At 42.6% G+C, this 17,800-nt stretch overlaps 15 non-coding genes across 15 annotated transcripts; all 15 read right to left on the bottom strand.

Moving 5' to 3' along the window:
• Nucleotides 1-8,831: 8,831 nt before the first annotated feature.
• trnar-ucg (transfer RNA arginine (anticodon UCG)) lies at nt 8,832-8,904 on the bottom strand. The gene has a single exon. It is a non-coding gene; the product is annotated as a tRNA-Arg (tRNA).
• Nucleotides 8,905-9,125: 221 nt separating this feature from the next.
• trnai-aau (transfer RNA isoleucine (anticodon AAU)) lies at nt 9,126-9,199 on the bottom strand. The gene has a single exon. It is a non-coding gene; the product is annotated as a tRNA-Ile (tRNA).
• A 210-nt stretch (nt 9,200-9,409) lies between these two features.
• trnai-aau (transfer RNA isoleucine (anticodon AAU)) lies at nt 9,410-9,483 on the bottom strand. The gene has a single exon. It is a non-coding gene; the product is annotated as a tRNA-Ile (tRNA).
• Nucleotides 9,484-10,765: 1,282 nt separating this feature from the next.
• trnar-ucg (transfer RNA arginine (anticodon UCG)) lies at nt 10,766-10,838 on the bottom strand. Its single transcript has one exon. It is a non-coding gene; the product is annotated as a tRNA-Arg (tRNA).
• A 221-nt stretch (nt 10,839-11,059) lies between these two features.
• On the bottom strand, nt 11,060-11,133 carry trnai-aau (transfer RNA isoleucine (anticodon AAU)). Its single transcript has one exon. It is a non-coding gene; the product is annotated as a tRNA-Ile (tRNA).
• Nucleotides 11,134-11,343: 210 nt separating this feature from the next.
• trnai-aau (transfer RNA isoleucine (anticodon AAU)) lies at nt 11,344-11,417 on the bottom strand. The gene has a single exon. It is a non-coding gene; the product is annotated as a tRNA-Ile (tRNA).
• Nucleotides 11,418-12,700: 1,283 nt separating this feature from the next.
• On the bottom strand, nt 12,701-12,773 carry trnar-ucg (transfer RNA arginine (anticodon UCG)). Its single transcript has one exon. It is a non-coding gene; the product is annotated as a tRNA-Arg (tRNA).
• Nucleotides 12,774-12,994: 221 nt separating this feature from the next.
• Nucleotides 12,995-13,068, bottom strand: trnai-aau (transfer RNA isoleucine (anticodon AAU)). The gene has a single exon. It is a non-coding gene; the product is annotated as a tRNA-Ile (tRNA).
• Nucleotides 13,069-13,278: 210 nt separating this feature from the next.
• Nucleotides 13,279-13,352, bottom strand: trnai-aau (transfer RNA isoleucine (anticodon AAU)). Its single transcript has one exon. It is a non-coding gene; the product is annotated as a tRNA-Ile (tRNA).
• Nucleotides 13,353-14,635: 1,283 nt separating this feature from the next.
• Nucleotides 14,636-14,708, bottom strand: trnar-ucg (transfer RNA arginine (anticodon UCG)). Its single transcript has one exon. It is a non-coding gene; the product is annotated as a tRNA-Arg (tRNA).
• A 221-nt stretch (nt 14,709-14,929) lies between these two features.
• trnai-aau (transfer RNA isoleucine (anticodon AAU)) lies at nt 14,930-15,003 on the bottom strand. Its single transcript has one exon. It is a non-coding gene; the product is annotated as a tRNA-Ile (tRNA).
• Nucleotides 15,004-15,213: 210 nt separating this feature from the next.
• On the bottom strand, nt 15,214-15,287 carry trnai-aau (transfer RNA isoleucine (anticodon AAU)). The gene has a single exon. It is a non-coding gene; the product is annotated as a tRNA-Ile (tRNA).
• Nucleotides 15,288-16,569: 1,282 nt separating this feature from the next.
• Nucleotides 16,570-16,642, bottom strand: trnar-ucg (transfer RNA arginine (anticodon UCG)). Its single transcript has one exon. It is a non-coding gene; the product is annotated as a tRNA-Arg (tRNA).
• Nucleotides 16,643-16,863: 221 nt separating this feature from the next.
• On the bottom strand, nt 16,864-16,937 carry trnai-aau (transfer RNA isoleucine (anticodon AAU)). The gene has a single exon. It is a non-coding gene; the product is annotated as a tRNA-Ile (tRNA).
• Nucleotides 16,938-17,147: 210 nt separating this feature from the next.
• On the bottom strand, nt 17,148-17,221 carry trnai-aau (transfer RNA isoleucine (anticodon AAU)). Its single transcript has one exon. It is a non-coding gene; the product is annotated as a tRNA-Ile (tRNA).
• Between the last annotated feature and the right edge of the window lie 579 nt (nt 17,222-17,800).

Below are 17,800 nucleotides of genomic sequence, written 5' to 3'. Positions count from 1 at the left end.
TTAACACGTCCTTACTGAATATGATCAATCAGTTTTAACTAACAGACTACGTACCACAGTACTTTAAAGTAGAAGTTAAACCTCTTCTGAAAAAGCCTACTCTTGATTCAGGTGTATTAGCCAACTATAGACCTTTATCCAACCTTCCCTTTCTCTCCAAGATCTTCGAGAAAGTTGTAGCCAATCAGCTGTGTAATTTTCTAAATTTGGATACTCTATTTGAGGACTTTCAGTCAGGTTTTAGAGCGAACCATAGCACAGAGACAGCACTGGTGAAGGTTAAAAACGACCTCCTTATGGCATCAGACGGACTTCTCTCTATACTTGTCCTGTTAGATCTGCATTTTGACACCATTGACCATCACATCCTATTACAGAGGAACTGGAACACTTCACTGGCATAAAAGGAACCATTTTAAACTGGTTGAAGTCCTATTTATCAGATCAATTTCAGTTTGTATGTGTTAAGTCCTCTGTCCACACTAAACATGAGACATGGAGTTCCACAAGGTTCGGTGCTTGGACCGATATTATTGACCTTATACAGTGCTGTGAAAAAGTATTTGCCCCCTTACAGATTTCTTCTGTTTTTGCTTTTTTGTCACACTTACATGTTTCAGATCATCAAACCAATTATAATATCAGACAAAGATAACCTGAGTAAACACAAAAAGCAGTTTTTAAATGATGATTTCATTTATTAAGGGAAAAAAGCTATCCAAACCAACCTGACCCTATGTGAAAAAGTAATTGCCCCCTAAACCTAATAACTGATTGTGCCACCCTTGGCGGCAACAACTGCAATCAAGCGTTTGCAATAACTGGCGATGAGTCTTTCACAATCGCTGTGGGGGAATTTTGGCCCACTCTTCTTTGCAGAATTGTCTTAATTCAGCCACATTGGAGGGTTTTTGAGCATGAATGGCCTGTTTAAGGTCATGCCACAGCATCTCACTTGGATTTAAGTCCGGACTTTGACTAGGTCACTCCAAAACCTTCATTTTGGTTTTTTTTCAGCTATTCAGAGGTGGGCTTGCTGGTGTGCTTCGGATCATTGTCCTGCTGCATAACCCAAATGCACTTGTGCTTAAGGTCACAAACTGATGGCCGGACATTCTCCTTCAGGATTTTCTGGTAGAGAGCAGAATTCATGGTTCCATCAATTACGGCAAGTTGTCCAGGTCCTGAAGCAGCAAAGCAGCCCCAGACCATCACGCTACCACCACCATGTTTGACTGTCGGTATGATGTTCTTTCTCCTGTGTTAGTTTTACGCCAGATGTAACGGGACGCACACCTTCCAAAAAGTTCCACTTTTGTCTCGTCAGTCCACAGAATATTTTCCCAAAAGTGTGGGGGATCATCAAGATGTTTTTTAGCAAGTGTGAGATGTGCCTTTGTGTTCTTTTTGGTCAGCAGTGGTTTTCACCTTGGAACTCTCCCATGGAGGCCATTTTTGCCCAGTCTCTTTCTTATTGTTGAATCATGGACACTGACCTTAACTGAGGCAAGTGAGGCCTGCAGTGCTTTAGATGTTGTTTGGGGTTCTTTTGTGACCTCCTGGATGAGTCGCCGATGCACTCTTGGGAGTAATTTTGGTAGGCCGGTAGTCCTGGGAAGGTTCACCACTGCTCCATGTTTTCTCCATTCGGGAATAATGGCTCTCACTGTTGTTCGCTGGAGTCCCAAAGCCTTAGAAATGGCTTTGTAACCCTTTCCAGACTGATAGATGTCAATGACTTTGTTTCTTGTCTGTTCTTGAATGGCTTTAGATCGGGGCATGATGTGTTGCATTTTGAGATCTTTTAGCCTACTTCATGTTGTCTATTTAAGTGATTTCTTGATTCTACAGCTCTGGCAGTAATCAGGCCTGGGTGTGGCAAGTGAAATTGAACTCAGCTTTCAAAAATGTGGTTAATCACAGTTAATTCATGATTTAACAAGGAGGGGGCAATTACTTTTTCACATAGGGCCAGGTTGGTTTGGATAGCTTTTTTCCCTTAATAAATGAAATCATCATTCAAAAGCTGCTTTTTGTGTTTACTCAGGTTATCTATGTCTGATATTAAAATTTGTTTGATGATCTGAAACATGTAAGTGTGACAATAAAGCAAAAACAGAAGAAATCTGTAAGGGGGCAAATACTTTTTCACAGCACTGTATATGCATATATATTATGCATATATATTATACATATATATACATATATATTATATATATCCAATCAGTTGACTAAACTCCAAGTCTGGCTTAAAGACATATAGTCCTGGATGAGCAGCAATTTTCTTCTGCTAAATTCAGACAAAACTGAAGTTACTCTGCTTGCTATATCGTTAGAAAATGTGTCTCTAAGGTGTTTAGGCCTTAGAGACACAGGTGGAATCTCCTTCCAGTTTGGGTTCGTGGGGCAGACACCCTGTCTACCTTTAAGAGTGGTGATAAAGCTTATAGTTTAGGGCTGGCTCAGGCCTTGGACCAGCCCCTATTTATGCTGCTATTGGCTTAGGCTGCCGGGGGACTCCCCATGATGCAGTGGGGTCCTCTCTCCTCCTCTTCCTCTCCATCCTGATGCTTCATGTCTCTTTAATGTCTGTTACTAACTTGCTATATTCCCCGGAGCCTTTTTGTGCTTTTCTCATCTCTCAGGTCCTTGTGGATCCTGGTCCTGGTTCTCCTGCTGTGGTTCTCTGGTTCCTGTGGATCCTGGTCCTGGTTCTCCTGCTGTGGTTCTCTGGCTTCATGAATCACTGCTGTGGATCGTCAGCCGCTGCCACTTTTTACCAATATTAGTTGTGTTATTATTATTCATATATTAACTATTCAACTAGTCATATTCGTATTATCAGTACTATAGTTGTTGTTATTGTCTTAGTTGCTGTTAGTTTTGTCTCTCTCTCTCTGTCTGTCCAACCTCCACCCAACACGGACCCAGACAGAAAGCAGCCCCCCCCCTGAGCCTGGTTCTGTTCAAGGTTTTGCTGTGGCAACCTCTTCCTCCTTAATTTCGCTGTAACTGATTCTAACTGATAATGGTGATTTGTATGGTTATATTTTGTTATGGTCGCTATTTTTCCTGGTTTTTGTTTCCTGATTTTGTATCTATAAATTATGGTCACCCTCAATGATTCCTCGGATAATCTTAAATAAAGGTTATTAAACTGACTCCAGACTCCTTCCTCACATCCCACTTTTCAGTTCCTGTGTGAAACCAAAAGTTAATGGTGGCATTATTTTAACCAAAACCATGATTTTTTTTCCTAAACTGCTGTAGTTAGTTGGAAATTGAATTTTTTAAATCCCAGTCTGGTCTGGGTGAATGGGTGAGTAGCATATTGGACTGTGTATGCAGAACTCACACACCTGCACTTAACGATCACTTTTTTTGTCATTCCTTAACCTTAACCATATTCTAGTAATGATACACAGGTTTCTTAGAAAGAAGTCATTTTAGAAATGTTGGCATTGGATAGTGGTTTTGCATCATTAGTTATAAGTGTTGCAACTTAATTGTTCAGTAGTAGGGTTCACCACTAAGGGGCAACAAACCAGCCATTTTCTGTTTTCCCTCATTTACACACTTGACACACCATTTCAGACCATTCCTGAACAGAGTATCGGCCTGGATTCATCCATTCATGTAGGGTGTAATGTACTGTGTTTATTCTGCGTGGTCCTTTGCCTATTTTTCATACTAGTTGGTCATTTTGCTACAGTGACAGCCACTGTGGCTGTGAGTGAAAAAGACTGAGTGAAATGTTGAACAAGTTCTCGGTATGTGTGTTGAACTCCTGGCTCTGTCTTGATGTGAGCATACTGTCAAATTCTTCAGGCTTTTCCCAGCACCATTCCCATAGCTTTCTGGGAAATGTTATTCTTAGAAAGTTTTTTAAGCTCCGCTGTTCAAGTTTGCCAGTGGACATCAATCCATGTCAACCAACCTATCATTCATTAAAGCACATATGGCCGAGGGGACTCTACTTTTCTATTAAACCAGCAGACCAGTAGTGGGGTACTTGACCCTCTAAGAGCCTTTCTCACTCGCTCTCTGACTCACTCTCTCTATGCAAATACACACAGCTGTCAGCCATGCCCCCCACCCACTGCACACTGCAGTATGTGATCAATCTGGCTGGGCTGGTGTGGCTGCTTCATGGTCAGACACCTTTACAGGCCCTCAACAGCTGCCACTCTCTATGACTGAAGATTATGAATCTCATACAAAAGTTCGCACACCCAAATTTCCTTTTAAGAGACAATGTCGTGTAAATAACTTCCTTCCATTTTACAGCTCTGTGTGGATGGGAACCTGGTGGCTATATGCAGCTCATTCCTGACTTACTTCCGCACACTGGCAGTAGACATAATTTGGAGGTGATTGGTTAGATTTATATGGCAAGGCAACTTTAAGTGGCAATTGGTTTTGGCCTTCGGTTTCAATTCTAGCTGTTTACATTTACCTTTGAACCCATGTGACAGGTGTTTCTATAACTAAATCAATAAATACATTATTTCCATTCCCCATTAACGAGCAGTTGCAGTTAACAGATAAAACTTGGGAAAATTATCACATTACCATAGGTCACTAACGGACCCAGGCGCCTTCCTATACGGAACCGGACCTATTATCAATAAATTATAAGGGGATTTTAAATTTGACGAGACACTTCTATTTTAACCGGCACAGCTTTTCTAATGTTTATGACGTGAGGGACAGACGAAAGACAGACGAAAAGCTGCTGCTAAACTTTATTTTTTTCAAGTTATGAACTTTGTTTTAAGACACACAGTTGTTCAAACAGTATTTTATTTATTTTCTCTTATTTCTAAATGCAGAAGTTCTTTTATTTAATGAGACAAGAACCTTCTACCTATGTACAGTATTATGTATCTGTTTATTTAAATGTTAAGTGACAATAAATATTGTCAAAACATTTTTGAATCATACTGAATATATTTAATTTGATTTGACATTGATACAACTACTAGGCTACATCAACATATATCACATTATATACACTTTATAATGACCTATGATTCTGTGTGAGCCTGTTAGTGTACAGATGACAAAGTGAAATAGACGTTTTCCTGCCACAGTATCAACTGAATGAGCACTGCTTCTTTTAACTTACTTATTCTAACTGGAGAGTGCAGTAATCAGTTTTGACTGTGAAAATGTCAGTTTTATTGCCAGTAACACTTTGATTATTCACACAATTAATAACTTGCTATTGTGTCATTTATTGTGTTCAATCCACACACAGGTTAAAAAACAGCATTATTGAAGTGAAGTGTGAAATCATTTCAAGAGGAACTTACAGGTTGGAGACCCCACCCAATCAATAGGAAAATGAACTAGATTTTCATAGAAATTTACTCATTTATTCCCTACAGTGACTCCTGGAAGGAACAGCAGCAGCTTTCAGTCTTACATGGTCTTGGCTTCAAAATCCCATCCTAAAATCATCGGGAAGATAATCCCCCAGTCCAAAATAAGCACCACAAATGATCATATTTTTCGTAATGTAGCAGCATAGAAATTGTGTTGCCATTATTATACTCTGACGGTGCCAATTGGCAGCACCATAGCCAACCACTGATGGCGCCATGGCTATTTAAGGGGTGGATTTCCCCCCTGCTGGCTCTCCCTCTCTGCTTCCTGGTTGATTGCGTCACTGCTGGCTCAACCACGCTCGCATCGGGCAGGTAAGGCGGCTAGTCTGCTCACCTTCTGTGTAGGCCTGTGGGTTATTATTAATTGCTGTGTTGTACTGCAGGGCCCTTGGTTCGAGTGCCCCGGAGTTTTTTTTTTGACCGTGTATCCTGCTCACTGTTGGCACGGTGATTTTGCGGTCAGGTGTGTGGCGTCAGCAGCTGATTACACAGTTGGCGCTGCTCGTAGCTGGGGACTGCTGCTGCTTTGTGGGGACCTGCTTTGTCTGGATCGCTGCTGCGATGTGTGGATCGCTACTGCGTTGTGTGGATCGCTGCTGCTTTGTGGAGATCGGCGTCAGTGAGTTTCCTCGGCATGTCCGCTACAACGCGCTGATTTCCAGCATCTGTCTGGTGGAGAGGCTCTACTTCACCAGCTGTGGACCTGCCTTCTTAAGACATTTGCTTTTCCCCTGGCTTACATCACTCGCAAGTATTGCGTGGTACTCTGGTGTGCTGACTGTTAATTGACTGGCTTGATTGGAGTCTGTTTGCTGGGGGTGTGGGTTGCATTTTTGTTTTCATTTAGTTGCCCTGCCCCGTTGTCTTGATTTGTTGTATTGATTATTTTCATATTTAGATTTATCTGTTTAGATATTTCATTTGGGCAGAGTTTTTCTTGTTTCTTACATTGTTTATTTTTCTTTGTATTTTGAGTAATTTGTATTTGGCATCTGGTAGTTTTGTTTAAATTAATTTAATTGATTTCTGCTGCCATTTATTTGTTTGTTTCCAAGTTCTTGTATATTATTCTGTTGGATTATTGTAACCCCACTAACCCGTGTGTGTGTTCCTTTTGTTTTAGTTGCTGAGGTCCGGTGGTCTGGTGGTGGGATCCCCTTTTGTGTGCTGTGCTCCCTGGTATATGGGTATCCTTCACGTGTGTGTGACTGTCACGGCTGGGTGTCTTCTTTTTTTGTTTTGTTTTTGTTGGGATTCACCGCTCCATCAGCTCGTGCACCGGTATCCTCCGCTTTAATTTAGTCCCCTAGTTTAATCCCTGTGTGAGTGGTGTGGTTTTTTTTATATCATTTTAATCAAATTTTGTTAATAAAACTTAGATTTTTTTGAGATTGGAACACTGTTACTTGAGTGAACAGACCTGTGCGCCTTTAAAGGTGCGTCATTCAGTTCTTTGGGCTGAGATCCCAAAGTGGCATTGGCAACTTGATTTGTTAAAAGTAGAGTAAGAACGACTATTTCTTTATTTTCCTGAGCCTCTGCTCGCCACAGTAACAATGAACCAATGAAGTCCCCTCTCCTCACCTGCACACGCACACAGACACAAAGCTAGCAGCTTTCCTTTTCCTGCTATAGGAAAACTGTGACCTGCATGTCCTGACAGGTTTCGGTTTGTGCAACCTGCACAAACGCAATCATTTACCATGATGATATATGGTAAAATGCAAATAAAACTTCCTGAAAATGCACCAACACACTGCAATGTGACCGCTCAGACTCACAACTACCTATTACCGCAATGGACAATAACTCCCTTATGTTGTGTAAAAGAGCGTTTTTACAAGTTTTGCGGAAATCAGCCACTTTCTCCTTTGAATTTCTGCCCTCATATCTTGTAAAACATTTCACCCACCTTTTCAGACAAGGTTATATTTAGATGTCAGAAAACAATTAACCTTCAAGTTGCTCTTTAAGGCCAGGGGTGTCGCAATATATTGACAATAACCATGATATTTTTTCCCACTGGGTTTTTTGAGTTTTTCCTTCCCGAAGAAGGAGGGTCATAAAGGGCAGGTGATGCCTCGGACTGATCCATTGACCTCATCAACTGCTGGACTCTTTATTTGATTGTTTGTTCGCTTACACTAGTTTATTTCAGTGAACTTTGCAAAGCACTGAGAGACAACTCATACTTACATACTGAAAAATACACACACACAGTGATGACCTGACACAGTAACCAGCTAGCTGCTACTACCACCATGTGTGGCTTCTACCGCTACATGTTGGAGGAGATAACAGACAAGACCGTGAAACTCCACTAATCTCTATTCCAAAAAAAGGCTAGCTCACCAGTGCTTTGTTGTTTTGTGGAATCATGTGGAAAATCATGTGGGTCGAACCCATGACTTTGGCGTTATTAGCACCACGCTCTGAGCTAACCGGCCTTCGGTGGAAAGAGCTTTGTGCTAAATTTTTTCTTCCAAAGTTGACTTGCAATGAACGACCAAAACGGGACCTGTTTCAGGATGTTAAAGTCAAGCATAACCACCTGCCTGCTTGGTGTCGGGGAATTAGCTTACATGGAAGATCTTCAGGGTTATGATTAGTGGAGTTGATTAACATATACTGCATGGTTTTCATTAATAAGTATTTCACTTGCTAACATGTACAAATGCACCGTATCGACACAACTGCAGCAGACATTTCCTTTACGCACACAGTGTCACGGAGTTACAACCTGGGCTGGAGCTTGCAACCACGAAGGGACTCCAACCCTCAATCTTCTGATCCGAAGTCAGACGCCTTATCCATTAGGCCACGCTATCACAGCAAAGAGATGTTTTATGTCATTTTTAATTTTTTTAATTAATTTTCATTCTTGAGAATGTGTTCCAACTTTAAACTAGGCACAGAAGCAGTTTAGAAGGTTGGTCAGGTTTGACCACCTGGCAGGTGAGGATCTGTTAACGTATGCTTGCCATCTTTTAGAGCATGATCTTTTGGTTTTGGTAGCAGCTAGATGATGCAGAAAAATGGGTCTGGCAAAACACTGTTTTTAGCCAGTAGGAGGGTCGAACCGATCACCTCGGCATAATTAGCACCACGCTGTGACCATCTGAGCTAACCGGCCTTCGGTGGAAAGAGTTTTGTGCTAAATTTTTTCTTCCAAAGTTGACTTGCAATGAACGACCAAAACGGGACCTGTTTCAGGATGTTGAAGTCAAGCATAACCACCTGCCTGCTTGGTGTCGGGGAATTAGCTTACATGGAACATCTTCAGGGTTATGATTAGTGGAGTTGATTAACATATGCTGCATGGTTTTGGTTACTAAGTATTTCATTTGCTTATATGTACAAATGCGCCGTATCTACACAACTGCAGCAGACATTTCCTTTACATGCACAGTTTCATGAAGTCACAACCTGGGCTGGAGCTTGCAACCACGAAGGGACTCGAACCCTCAATCTTCTGATCCGAAGTCAGACGCCTTATCCATTAGGCCACGCGGTCTTAGCAAAGAGAAGTTTTATGTCATTTTTAATTTTTTTAATTCTTGAGAATGTGTTCCAACATTAAACTAGGCACAGAAGCAGTTTAGAAGGTTGGCCAGGTTTAACCACCTGCTAGGTGAGGATCGGTTAACGTATGCTTGCCATCTATTAGAGCATGATCTTTTGGTCTTGGTAGCAGCAAGATGATGCTTAAAAATGGGTCTGGCAAAACACTGTTTTTGGCCAGTATGGGGGTCGAACCCATGACCTTGGCGTTATTAGCACCACGCTCTGACCATCTGAGCTAACCGGCCTTCGTCGGACATATTTTTGTCCTCACGTTTATCTTTCAAAGTTGACCTGCAAGGCGCGACCAAAGTCTGACCAATTTTGGACATCAAAGTCAAGGGGGAGTATGTCCGACCTTGGTGTGGCTTGAAGGAAAACCATACAAATCGTATAGTATTAGCTTTTCATAGGAGTAGAATGGTACTGAAAAAAGACTTTGGTAAACTACAGACTTTTGGCCAGTACGGGGGTCGAACCCATGACCTTGGCGTTATTAGCACCACGCTCTGACCATCTGAGCTAACCGGCCTTCGGTGGAAAGAGTTTTGTGCTAAATTTTTTCTTCCAAAGTTGACTTGCAATGAACGACCAAAACGGGACCTGTTTCAGGATGTTAAAGTCAAGCATAACCACCTGCCTGCTTGGTGTCGGGGAATTAGCTTACATGGAAGATCTTCAGGGTTATGATTAGTGGAGCTGATTAACATATACTGCATGGTTTTCATTAATAAGTATTTCATTTGCTAACATGTACAAATGCACCGTATCGACACAACTGCAGCAGACATTTCCTTTACGCACACAGTGTCACGGAGTTACAACCTGGGCTGGAGCTTGCAACCACGAAGGGACTCCAACCCTCAATCTTCTGATCCGAAGTCAGACGCCTTATCCATTAGGCCACGCTGTCACAGCAAAGAGATGTTTTATGTCATTTTTAATTTTTTTAATTAATTTTCATTCTTGAGAATGTGTTCCAACTTTAAACTAGGCACAGAAGCAGTTTAGAAGGTTGGTCAGGTTTGACCACCTGGCAGGTGAGGATCGGTTAACGTATGCTTGCCATCTTTTAGAACATGATCTTTTGGTTTTGGTAGCAGCTAGATGATGCAGAAAAATGGGTCTGGCAAAACACTGTTTTTAGCCAGTAGGAGGGTCGAACCGATCACCTCGGCATAATTAGCACCACGCTGTGACCATCTGAGCTAACCGGCCTTCGTTGGACATATTTTTGTCCTCACGTTTTTCTTCCAAAGTTGACCTGCAATGAACGAACAAAGTCTGACCAATTTTGGACATCAAAGTCAAGAGGGACTATGTCCGACCTTAGCATGGCTGGAAGGAAAACCATTCAAATCGTATAGTACTAGTTTTTCATAGGAGTGAGTCGGATGGTACTGAAAAAAAACACTGGTAGTTTACGGCTTTTTCGCCAGTATGGGGGTCGAACCCATGACTTTGGCGTTATTAGCACCACGCTCTGACCATCTGAGCTACCCGGCCTTCAGTGGACAGAGTTTTGTCCTGAAGTTTTTCTTCCAAAGTTGACCTGCAATGAACGAACAAAACGGGACCTGTTTCAGGATGTTGAAGTCAAGCATAACCACCTGCCTGCTTGGTGTCTTGGAATTAGCTTACATGGAACATCTTCAGGGTTATGATTAGTGGAGTTGATTAACATATGCTGCATGGTTTTGGTTACTAAGTATTTCATTTGCTTATATGTACAAATGCACCGTATCGACACAACTGCAGCAGACATTTCCTTTACATGCACAGTTTCATGAAGTTACAACCTGGGCTGGAGCGTGCAACCACGAAGGGACTCGAACCCTCAATCTTCTGATCCGAAGTCAGACGCCTTATCCATTAGGCCACGCGGTCTTAGCAAAGAGAAGTTTTATGTCATTTTTAATTTTTTTAATTCTTGAGAATGTGTTCCAACATTAAACTAGGCACAGAAGCAGTTTAGAAGGTTGGCCAGGTTTAACCACCTGCTAGGTGAGGATCGGTTAACGTATGCTTGCCATCTATTAGAGCATGATCTTTTGGTCTTGGTAGCAGCAAGATGATGCTTAAAAATGGGTCTGGCAAAACACTGTTTTTGGCCAGTATGGGGGTCGAACCCATGACCTTGGCGTTATTAGCACCACGCTCTGACCATCTGAGCTAACCGGCCTTCGTCAGACATGTTTTTGTCCTCACGTTTATCTTTCAAAGTTGACCTGCAAGGCGCGACCAAAGTCTGACCAATTTTGGACATCAAAGTCAAGGGGGAGTATGTCCGACCTTGGTGTGGCTTGAAGGAAAACCATTCAAATCGTATAGTATTAGCTTTTCATAGGAGTAGAATGGTACTGAAAAAAGACTTTGGTAAACTACAGACTTTTGGCCAGTACGGGGGTCGAACCCATGACCTTGGCGTTATTAGCACCACGCTCTGACCATCTGAGCTAACCGGCCTTCGGTGGAAAGAGTTTTGTGCTAAATTTTTTCTTCCAAAGTTGACTTGCAATGAACGACCAAAACGGGACCTGTTTCAGGATGTTAAAGTCAAGCATAACCACCTGCCTGCTTGGTGTCGGGGAATTAGCTTACATGGAAGATCTTCAGGGTTATGATTAGTGGAGCTGATTAACATATACTGCATGGTTTTCATTAATAAGTATTTCATTTGCTAACATGTACAAATGCACCGTATCGACACAACTGCAGCAGACATTTCCTTTACGCACACAGTGTCACGGAGTTACAACCTGGGCTGGAGCTTGCAACCACGAAGGGACTCCAACCCTCAATCTTCTGATCCGAAGTCAGACGCCTTATCCATTAGGCCACGCTGTCACAGCAAAGAGATGTTTTATGTCATTTTTAATTTTTTTAATTAATTTTCATTCTTGAGAATGTGTTCCAACTTTAAACTAGGCACAGAAGCAGTTTAGAAGGTTGGTCAGGTTTGACCACCTGGCAGGTGAGGATCGGTTAACGTATGCTTGCCATCTTTTAGAGCATGATCTTTTGGTTTTGGTAGCAGCTAGATGATGCAGAAAAATGGGTCTGGCAAAACACTGTTTTTAGCCAGTAGGAGGGTCGAACCGATCACCTCGGCATAATTAGCACCACGCTGTGACCATCTGAGCTAACCGGCCTTCGTTGGACATATTTTTGTCCTCACGTTTTTCTTCCAAAGTTGACCTGCAATGAACGAACAAAGTCTGACCAATTTTGGACATCAAAGTCAAGAGGGACTATGTCCGACCTTAGCATGGCTGGAAGGAAAACCATTCAAATCGTATAGTACTAGTTTTTCATAGGAGTGAGTCGGATGGTACTGAAAAAAAAACACTGGTAGTTTATGGCTTTTTTGCCAGTATGGGGGTCGAACCCATGACTTTGGCGTTATTAGCACCACGCTCTGACCATCTGAGCTACCCGGCCTTCAGTGGACAGAGTTTTGTCCTGAAGTTTTTCTTCCAAAGTTGACCTGCAATGAACGAACAAAACGGGACCTGTTTCAGGATGTTGAAGTCAAGCATAACCACCTGCCTGCTTGGTGTCGGGGAATTAGCTTACATGGAACATCTTCAGGGTTATGATTAGTGGAGTTGATTAACATATGCTGCATGGTTTTGGTTACTAAGTATTTCATTTGCTTATATGTACAAATGCACCGTATCTACACAACTGCAGCAGACATTTCCTTTACATGCACAGTTTCATGAAGTTACAACCTGGGCTGGAGCGTGCAACCACGAAGGGACTCGAACCCTCAATCTTTTGATCCGAAGTCAGACGCCTTATCCATTAGGCCACGCGGTCTTAGCAAAGAGAAGTTTTATGTCATTTTTAATTTTTTTAATTCTTGAGAATGTGTTCCAACATTAAACTAGGCACAGAAGCAGTTTAGAAGGTTGGCCAGGTTTAACCACCTGCTAGGTGAGGATCGGTTAACGTATGCTTGCCATCTATTAGAGCATGATCTTTTGGTCTTGGTAGCAGCAAGATGATGCTTAAAAATGGGTCTGGCAAAACACTGTTTTTGGCCAGTATGGGGGTCGAACCCATGACCTTGGCGTTATTAGCACCACGCTCTGACCATCTGAGCTAACCGGCCTTCGTCGGACATGTTTTTGTCCTCACGTTTATCTTTCAAAGTTGACCTGCAAGGCGCGACCAAAGTCTGACCAATTTTGGACATCAAAGTCAAGGGGGAGTATGTCCGACCTTGGTGTGGCTTGAAGGAAAACCATTCAAATCGTATAGTATTAGCTTTTCATAGGAGTAGAATGGTACTGAAAAAAGACTTTGGTAAACTACAGACTTTTGGCCAGTACGGGGGTCGAACCCATGACCTTGGCGTTATTAGCACCACGCTCTGACCATCTGAGCTAACCGGCCTTCGGTGGAAAGAGTTTTGTGCTAAATTTTTTCTTCCAAAGTTGACTTGCAATGAACGACCAAAACGGGACCTGTTTCAGGATGTTAAAGTCAAGCATAACCACCTGCCTGCTTGGTGTCGGGGAATTAGCTTACATGGAAGATCTTCAGGGTTATGATTAGTGGAGCTGATTAACATATACTGCATGGTTTTCATTAATAAGTATTTCATTTGCTAACATGTACAAATGCACCGTATCGACACAACTGCAGCAGACATTTCCTTTACGCACACAGTGTCACGGAGTTACAACCTGGGCTGGAGCTTGCAACCACGAAGGGACTCCAACCCTCAATCTTCTGATCCGAAGTCAGACGCCTTATCCATTAGGCCACGCTGTCACAGCAAAGAGATGTTTTATGTCATTTTAAATTTTTTTAATTAATTTTCATTCTTGAGAATGTGTTCCAACTTTAAACTAGGCACAGAAGCAGTTTAGAAGGTTGGTCAGGTTTGACCACCTGGCAGGTGAGGATCGGTTAACGTATGCTTGCCATCTTTTAGAGCATGATCTTTTGGTTTTGGTAGCAGCTAGATGATGCCGAAAAATGGGTCTGGCAAAACACTGTTTTTAGCCAGTAGGAGGGTCGAACCGATCACCTATATATAATTAGCACCACGCTGTGACCATCTGAGCTAACCGGCCTTCGTTGGACATATTTTTGTCCTCACGTTTTTCTTCCAAAGTTGACCTGCAATGAACGAACAAAGTCTGACCAATTTTGGACATCAAAGTCAAGAGGGACTATGTCCGACCTTAGCATGGCTGGAAGGAAAACCATTCAAATCGTATAGTACTAGTTTTTCATAGGAGTGAGTCGGATGGTACTGAAAAAAAAACACTGGTAGTTTACGGCTTTTTCGCCAGTATGGGGGTCGAACCCATGACTTTGGCGTTATTAGCACCACGCTCTGACCATCTGAGCTACCCGGCCTTCAGTGGACAGAGTTTTGTCCTGAAGTTTTTCTTCCAAAGTTGACCTGCAATGAACGAACAAAACGGGACCTGTTTCAGGATGTTGAAGTCAAGCATAACCACCTGCCTGCTTGGTGTCTGGGAATTAGCTTACATGGAACATCTTCAGGGTTATGATTAGTGGAGTTGATTAACATATGCTGCATGGTTTTGGTTACTAAGTATTTCATTTGCTTATATGTACAAATGCACCGTATCTACACAACTGCAGCAGACATTTCCTTTACATGCACAGTTTCATGAAGTTACAACCTGGGCTGGAGCGTGCAACCACGAAGGGACTCGAACCCTCAATCTTCTGATCCGAAGTCAGACGCCTTATCCATTAGGCCACGCGGTCTTAGCAAAGAGAAGTTTTATGTCATTTTTAATTTTTTTAATTCTTGAGAATGTGTTCCAACATTAAACTAGGCACAGAAGCAGTTTAGAAGGTTGGCCAGGTTTAACCACCTGCTAGGTGAGGATCGGTTAACGTATGCTTGCCATCTATTAGAGCATGATCTTTTGGTCTTGGTAGCAGCAAGATGATGCTTAAAAATGGGTCTGGCAAAACACTGTTTTTGGCCAGTATGGGGGTCGAACCCATGACCTTGGCGTTATTAGCACCACGCTCTGACCATCTGAGCTAACCGGCCTTCGTCGGACATGTTTTTGTCCTCACGTTTATCTTTCAAAGTTGACCTGCAAGGCGCGACCAAAGTCTGACCAATTTTGGACATCAAAGTCAAGGGGGAGTATGTCCGACCTTGGTGTGGCTTGAAGGAAAACCATTCAAATCGTATAGTATTAGCTTTTCATAGGAGTAGAATGGTACTGAAAAAAGACTTTGGTAAACTACAGACTTTTGGCCAGTACGGGGGTCGAACCCATGACCTTGGCGTTATTAGCACCACGCTCTGACCATCTGAGCTAACCGGCCTTCGGTGGAAAGAGTTTTGTGCTAAATTTTTTCTTCCAAAGTTGACTTGCAATGAACGACCAAAACGGGACCTGTTTCAGGATGTTAAAGTCAAGCATAACCACCTGCCTGCTTGGTGTCGGGGAATTAGCTTACATGGAAGATCTTCAGGGTTATGATTAGTGGAGCTGATTAACATATACTGCATGGTTTTCATTAATAAGTATTTCATTTGCTAACATGTACAAATGCACCGTATCGACACAACTGCAGCAGACATTTCCTTTACGCACACAGTGTCACGGAGTTACAACCTGGGCTGGAGCTTGCAACCACGAAGGGACTCCAACCCTCAATCTTCTGATCCGAAGTCAGACGCCTTATCCATTAGGCCACGCTGTCACAGCAAAGAGATGTTTTATGTCATTTTTAATTTTTTTAATTAATTTTCATTCTTGAGAATGTGTTCCAACTTTAAACTAGGCACAGAAGCAGTTTAGAAGGTTGGTCAGGTTTGACCACCTGGCAGGTGAGGATCGGTTAACGTATGCTTGCCATCTTTTAGAGCATGATCTTTTGGTTTTGGTAGCAGCTAGATGATGCAGAAAAATGGGTCTGGCAAAACACTGTTTTTAGCCAGTAGGAGGGTCGAACCGATCACCTCGGCATAATTAGCACCACGCTGTGACCATCTGAGCTAACCGGCCTTCGTTGGACATATTTTTGTCCTCACGTTTTTCTTCCAAAGTTGACCTGCAATGAACGAACAAAGTCTGACCAATTTTGGACATCAAAGTCAAGAGGGACTATGTCCGACCTTAGCATGGCTGGAAGGAAAACCATTCAAATCGTATAGTACTAGTTTTTCATAGGAGTGAGTCGGATGGTACTGAAAAAAAACACTGGTAGTTTACGGCTTTTTCGCCAGTATGGGGGTCGAACCCATGACTTTGGCGTTATTAGCACCACGCTCTGACCATCTGAGCTACCCGGCCTTCAGTGGACAGAGTTTTGTCCTGAAGTTTTTCTTCCAAAGTTGACCTGCAATGAACGAACAAAACGGGACCTGTTTCAGGATGTTGAAGTCAAGCATAACCACCTGCCTGCTTGGTGTCGGGGAATTAGCTTACATGGAACATCTTCAGGGTTATGATTAGTGGAGTTGATTAACATATGCTGCATGGTTTTGGTTACTAAGTATTTCATTTGCTTATATGTACAAATGCACCGTATCTACACAACTGCAGCAGACATTTCCTTTACATGCACAGTTTCATGAAGTTACAACCTGGGCTGGAGCGTGCAACCACGAAGGGACTCGAACCCTCAATCTTCTGATCCGAAGTCAGACGCCTTATCCATTAGGCCACGCGGTCTTAGCAAAGAGAAGTTTTATGTCATTTTTAATTTTTTTAATTCTTGAGAATGTGTTCCAACATTAAACTAGGCACAGAAGCAGTTTAGAAGGTTGGCCAGGTTTAACCACCTGCTAGGTGAGGATCGGTTAACGTATGCTTGCCATCTATTAGAGCATGATCTTTTGGTCTTGGTAGCAGCAAGATGATGCTTAAAAATGGGTCTGGCAAAACACTGTTTTTGGCCAGTATGGGGGTCGAACCCATGACCTTGGCGTTATTAGCACCACGCTCTGACCATCTGAGCTAACCGGCCTTCGTCGGACATGTTTTTGTCCTCACGTTTATCTTTCAAAGTTGACCTGCAAGGCGCGACCAAAGTCTGACCAATTTTGGACATCAAAGTCAAGGGGGAGTATGTCCGACCTTGGTGTGGCTTGAAGGAAAACCATTCAAATCGTATAGTATTAGCTTTTCATAGGAGTAGAATGGTACTGAAAAAAGACTTTGGTAAACTACAGACTTTTGGCCAGTACGGGGGTCGAACCCATGACCTTGGCGTTATTAGCACCACGCTCTGACCATCTGAGCTAACCGGCCTTCGGTGGAAAGAGTTTTGTGCTAAATTTTTTCTTCCAAAGTTGACTTGCAATGAACGACCAAAACGGGACCTGTTTCAGGATGTTAAAGTCAAGCATAACCACCTGCCTGCTTGGTGTCGGGGAATTAGCTTACATGGAAGATCTTCAGGGTTATGATTAGTGGAGCTGATTAACATATACTGCATGGTTTTCATTAATAAGTATTTCATTTGCTAACATGTACAAATGCACCGTATCGACACAACTGCAGCAGACATTTCCTTTACGCACACAGTGTCACGGAGTTACAACCTGGGCTGGAGCTTGCAACCACGAAGGGACTCCAACCCTCAATCTTCTGATCCGAAGTCAGACGCCTTATCCATTAGGCCACGCTGTCACAGCAAAGAGATGTTTTATGTCATTTTTAATTTTTTTAATTAATTTTCATTCTTGAGAATGTGTTCCAACTTTAAACTAGGCACAGAAGCAGTTTAGAAGGTTGGTCAGGTTTGACCACCTGGCAGGTGAGGATCGGTTAACGTATGCTTGCCATCTTTTAGAGCATGATCTTTTGGTTTTGGTAGCAGCTAGATGA

This window comes from Pempheris klunzingeri, chromosome 20, assembly GCF_042242105.1.
Source record: "Pempheris klunzingeri isolate RE-2024b chromosome 20, fPemKlu1.hap1, whole genome shotgun sequence".
In the NCBI taxonomy this organism is placed as follows: domain Eukaryota; kingdom Metazoa; phylum Chordata; class Actinopteri; order Acropomatiformes; family Pempheridae; genus Pempheris; species Pempheris klunzingeri.
Note: the sequence above shows the minus strand (reverse complement) of the source record. Positions and strands in the feature narration are given on the sequence as shown.